At 51.9% G+C, this 6,000-nt stretch overlaps 1 protein-coding gene across 1 annotated transcript in view; it reads right to left on the bottom strand.

Moving 5' to 3' along the window:
• Window positions 1-3,334: 3,334 nt before the first annotated feature.
• Window positions 3,335-6,000, bottom strand: part of GAN (gigaxonin) — a 63,029-nt gene continuing 60,363 nt past the window's right edge. Inside the window, exon 12 of the mRNA XM_077754061.1 lies at window positions 3,335-5,070. The gene's annotated coding sequence lies outside the window, so the exon portion shown is untranslated. The remainder of the gene's footprint in view (window positions 5,071-6,000) is intronic.

Raw genomic sequence — 6,000 nt, 5'->3', positions numbered from 1 at the left:
CAAGCCTGACTGTAAGTGACGGTGCCCACTGAGCTAAGAGACAAAAGCCAACTAGCCAGCACGGTGTCTCACCGAGCGCTCTCAGCCACAGCCGCAGACCAGCCCACTCAGTTCTCCCCCACAACCCTGTGGCCGCAGGTCTGTCACTGTCCCCTGGAGACCTGAGGCACAGGAACGGGGGGGGAGGGGGCGGCGTGCGTGGAAAGCTCTAGCTGAAGACGGAGTTGGTGGCGGGGGACCAGATTTGAGCCTGGCAGCCCGGTGATTAACTGGTAGGCTGGTTCCTCTCGAATTTAACTGAGAGTAGTTTGAAAGGCTCCTTTCGATTTCCTAACGGCATGGAAGACATCTGTAGATGACCCCGAACACTGCAGGGCCACAGCTGTGCCACCTCCGAGTGGCCTCCCCAGACCTCCAAGGTGGGCTTGCCCCCAGGGTGCCCCTCTCTACCCGGAGTCCGGCCAGCTCAGGGCCCCGGGCAGCACACACCAGGTTGCATAGGACACCCGACTCCCTAGTTCCTCAATCTTCCCAGCAGCAGCGTGTTGATCTGTTTTCTTAATTGCCCTCTATAGTCCATCCCTCATTATTTTTTTAAATGTTTTTTATTTATTTCTGAGAGAGAGACACACACACACACACACACAGCGTGAGCAGGGGAGGTTCAGAGAGGGACAGAGACACAGAATGTGAAGCAGGGTCCAGGCTCTGAGCTGTCAGCACAGAGCCCGACGCGGGGCCCGAACCCACGAACCGTGAGATCATGACCTGAGCCGAAGTTGGACGCTTAACCGACTGAGTCACACAGGCGCCCCCATCCCTCATTTTTAAAACAAGTTTGTTGACAGAGAGAGAGAGAGAGAGAAAGAGAGAGAATGAATCCCAAGCAGGCTCTGTGCTGTCAGTGCAGAGCCTGATGCGGGACTCGATCCCATGACCACGAGATCATGACCTGAGCTGAAATCAAGAGTCGGATGCTTAACCAACCGAGCCACCCGAGGCGCCCCCGTCCCTCATTATTCTTTACTGAGTGTGAACTTTACATAACACAGACCCCTGAAGTGTCCAGTTCGGTGGNAGCCTGATGCGGGACTCGATCCCATGACCATGAGATCATGACCTGAGCTGAAATCAAGTCGGATGCTTAACCAACCAAGCCACCCGAGGCGCCCCCGTCCCTCATTATTCTTTATTGAGTGTGAACTTTACATAACACAGACCCCTGAAGTGTCCAGTTTGGTGCTATTTAGTACAGTCACGATGTGTACGGGCATCTTGTCTACCCCAGTTCCAGAACACTGTCGTCACCTGGCGCCCAGGGGCACTCACTCCCCTTTCCTCCCTGCCCCCAGGCCCCGGCAACCTCGAATCTACTTTCTGTCTGTAGGGATTCGCCTTTCTGGGACATTTCACATAAATCGAACCATAGAGTTGTGGCCTTTTGTGTCCGGCTCCTTTCCCTCAGCTTGATGGTTTCCAGGTCCGTCCATGGTGAACGTGTGCCGAGGCTTCAGTCCTTTTTACGGCTGGGTAGTGTTCCAGGGTCTGGAGAGACCCCGGCTCGGGCCTCCATCCGTGTGTGGATGGGCACTGGGCTGTCTCCACCTTGTGGCTAATCTGAACGGGCTGCTGTGAGCGCTGGCGTACAGGTGCTGTGTCCGAGTCCCTGTTTTCAGTTCCCCTGGGCATATACACCCTGAGGAGCAGGGCTGCTGGCTCACGAAGCTCTGTGCTTAACTTGTTGAGGAACCGCCAATCGGTTTTCCGCAGAGGCTACACCATCTCCCGCCGCCACCAGCAGCGCACGAAGGCTCGTTTCTCTCCACCCTTGGCAACGGATATTTTCTGTTAGGACAGCTGTCCTACGTGTGTGCGAAGTGTCCGTCCTCCACTCTGAAAGCAGAGCTGAGATGCCATCCGGCCCCACCTCACGGATCCAGCCGAGGAAATGGATTCCCAAGGTCATCCCAGAACCCTGTGCCCTCGGCCCTCGGCCGCGGCCCCTGCAGCCCGCCCTCTGGGGCGACTTTATTAGTAAGGAATGTGTGCACGCAGAGAAGGATCCTTGGGCACAAACGCACTCGGACAAGTGAAAGCAGCTGACCCAGCCCTTAGAAAAACTCCGGAGCACGCCCCACTCACACCCAAACTTCAGAAGCTACTCTGAACCCCAGGCAGTTAACACGAACAACCTCCCTAACTGCTTCCCATCTGGGAGACTTCCCTGACTAACCCCTTTGAGTGGCTTTCAAAAAGCTCTGTCCCCTTCCCAGAGAGACAGGAGGCTGGCCTGCCTGGCCCTGGATCCCAGCTCTGCCCCCTCCCCCCACACTGGGCCCATGAGCTTGGCTACGCGACAGCTTCTCTGGGTCTCAGTTTGTCTGCTGTAAAACGGGTTGTCGGGAGAATGAAGTGAGTTACCACGTGAGGTACGTAGCAGCCCCTGTCACCGAGCTGGTGAACAAGGTACGTACTCTTCACCGCAGCAGCCGAAGGTATTAAGGGGGGTTGACAGGGGCAACCCGTGTCCCCACATCTCCACCTGTGTCAAAGCGGCAAAGAGGCCCTCCCCCGTTGATAATAGGCAACCTGGGGTATATTCCTCCAGGGCTGCGTTCCTTAATCTACATCATATATGTGTACACTACATATAAAATGTTATATATATATAATATACATGAATTCATTATATTTGTATATTCATTATATATTATATTCACATATATAACATATAGTCATATATTCATATTACGTATAGTATATATATCTATATATTCGCTCCATTATATGTATTCGATTTCTTCTTCTCTTCCTGTGACTTCAGGAGTGATTCTGGCAGACCTGACGTAATTTTGACATGACTGATAGATTCTCTAGGCTCTTTGCCCCTGACCTTTGGGGAGAAGTGCCTTTGACATTTTCAGTAGCGATGGTCTTTGTGGGTTTGCTGTCTCTGGGCACAGCAGCCAGAGGGAATTAGAGAGGATTCTATCTGCCACAGGCGGAATTCTCCAACATACAGTGACAGCCCTGGTATGGAGGTCCCCTACTACTTGATAGTCTAATTTCTCTCTCTCCCAAGGAAAGGAAATTTGAAACCGTTTATTGAGAAGGACAGAGTCGTGACTTACTCTGATAGGGCCGGACGCCGCCAAGGCAATGACGGTGGAAAATGCCCGTCAAGGCGTCGACCTTACATCAAGAGCCAGGGTCCAGGCAGCAAACCGTTGAAGGTGTGGCCCAAAGCTGGCATTCTGTTCAGAAATCAAGTCAAGCTACATCGATAATGCAAATTTAAGCAGGAGCCGCTGTAAAAAACTAGAGCCAATCAGGATGCCTTCCCCATCAAATTGTTTTATTAGGTTAATTAAACAGCTTAAAGACAATTCATTTTGTTCGGTACCCTTCTAGAAAATATTTCAAGTTTTAAATGAACTTCCAATACATAAAACAAAATTACTTTACCATAGACAAATTTCAGATCAAAATACAACACACTGTTTTCTGTTTTCTTACAGTTATAAAATCCAGTCAATACAAACTACATATAAAAGATAAAACACTTTCACTGATCCTCGGCACAAGAGAACAGCAGTACGTTCCCACCCGCAGTCGCCCCGCGGCACACGAAGCAGGCCAACAAGTGCCGACGAGGGGACACACCTTTTCTGCATCAGTGTTACTTGTAAACCATAAAGCAACTCTGTAAGACAAGTTACGGATTCAAAATTACTTCAGCTTTGCTACATTTCACACCAGCAAAGGAACAGAAAGTTACTCCACAGAACAAACCCACAGGACAAACGAGCGCATTTGGACCACAGGGTGTCGGAGACCGCGACGTTCCCGCGACATCGCATCAGCCCTTCTGTACCGTCGCACGCGGTTTGAGCTGTACGACTCTCGCGGCTGCAGCCTCCTGGTGCCTCACATCTTGTCAACTGTCCGCATCAGGTCTTTCCTGTAGCTTCTGTGTAATTCACGGCAAGTCTCTGGCTTCTCAGCAGGGTACCCGACTGCACGCAACATAACCTCGCTGAACACACGTCTACGCAGACTGCTCAACCTGGACTCTTACCAGATAATAAAACCTGCGGGATTTACACTCAAACGATTCTGTGTTGTGTCAGAAAATAGAAATATGTTCATTCAACAAACGTTTGTGTTTTAACCAGATGAGTTCTGATACGGTGCTTTTTTGAATTGGGTATTTACGCAATTTTCCTTATGGTATTAATAGTGATAAAAGGGCAAATCAAAAGTGCACTAAAACCCACTTCTCGGAAGGGTGACCCTCACATCGCTACGCCTGGTGCCACACAGGCGACCAGCGTAAAGGAGCGTCGCTGGCTGTCCTCCTGGGCCAGAGCCCACCGTGCACGTCAGTGCTGGGTCTCGCCTGGAGAGCCCAGTGGCATTTACAATCCTGGTTTAAGGAATTCCCTGGATAGTCTGCTCATAGCAGGAGAGCTCCATCACACGGCAAAACCCAAATGAATCTACACGTTTACAATGACTTATGGATGGATCTCATCCACAGAAGGACACACGGATCCCTGTTACCGGGACCACACGGCGACACAATGAAGCCTGCCCGAGCCTGCCTACGGTGCTTCTGCGGGCAGCTCCTCATGGACGGGAGTGGACGGGCACGGAGGGGGAGGGGGCGGGGAGGTGCTTTTGTTTGGCCCGCTGAGCACCGGGATCTGCGGAGGCCTTACCACACGGCGGGCGGGCTGCCACGGGCACTCAGCACCGCAGCCGCGGCTGCTCCTTTTGTACGACTGTCCCCGTCCATAAATGGTACTATTCGGAACGAAACAAGTATCACTGCGTCCCTGACAATTTGAAGGGGTACAAGAGTGAGGCACCGAACAAAAGTTGTGTGACCCATGGTCAAAAGGAAAAGAATCCTATCAGCAGAAAAAGCCACTGATGATTTAATGAAGCAAGTGTTGCTAAATAGTCTGTGCTTTTCTCAACTAAAGGCCACTTGAAACATCTCCCACTGTAAAATTATCCGCCCCGTGGAATGTGGCTGTTTTCATGGAGAACTTGGATTCTGAGGTCCTATGTAGGAAAAAAGATACTGTGAACCCACATAAATTGGTTTGTTTTCAAGCTGATGATACCCTTTTGCTCCCCGCCCCCCGCCCCATACCATAGATCCTACATAGTTTTTTTTACAAAGCGTTAAGAGTCAAATTCGATAAGCACATGCTAGATTAATAATAATACATTTATTTTCTGGAGTTTCTTCAGAAGCAAAACTTCCTTTTGAAGAAAATAGGAAAAGATGGTCTCTCTCTGATTGTAAACGAGCAGATCTAATTTCCAATCCTACTCACAATTTGGAGTGGTGTTTTTAAGTTCCAAGCCGCCTAAAAGGCAAGGAGACCGCGGGCTCGCTCTGCTCTAGCGGATGCGGTGACAGCGCGGCGCCCAGGGGCCAGGCCTGCAGGTGGCCGAGGCACACCGGCTGCCCAGGTCCTGAGCGCACCTCGCTGGGCCATCCGGGGCCCACACAGCGCCTCGCGGCCTGATGCTGAGGTAGGACATGTGGCATCTACAGCCCCTTCTCCCGGCTCGGAGAGGAGCCCTCAGGGCCTCCGGGCAGGCGTGGCGGGTGGGCCGACCTGGGCCCCAGGGAGACTGGTCTAGTCTACAGCTGCTTAAGCAGCCTCAGCCATGTAGCTGACCAGGCCTCGGAGGGGAGGCTCAGGCTCAAGCTCTCGCTCAGAAGGAGGGGGTGGCGTGGACTCTGGGAAGCTCCCCGGGGCCTGGGGGGCGATCTGGCTCTCCAGCAGCCAGGGCCAGCTGGCTGTGCAAAGTGCTAGTCACAGAGGCTGGGTCAGGAGCTCCCAGAAAAATGCCTTTTCAATACGCATTTTTAGGCTAATGGTCTGGGGAGCAAGAAGAGTTGTTCTTTTTCTTCCCCTTTTTGGGATACATAACTTAAGAAGTTAAAACCTCTGGCTGGGACAGGTGTAGGATGAGGAG

This window comes from Crocuta crocuta, unplaced genomic scaffold, assembly GCF_008692635.1.
Source record: "Crocuta crocuta isolate KB4526 unplaced genomic scaffold, BGI_CrCroc_1.0 scaffold61, whole genome shotgun sequence".
Lineage (NCBI taxonomy): Eukaryota > Metazoa > Chordata > Mammalia > Carnivora > Hyaenidae > Crocuta > Crocuta crocuta.
The sequence above is the reverse complement of the archived record's forward strand: the minus strand, read 5'-3'. Positions and strand labels throughout refer to the sequence as shown.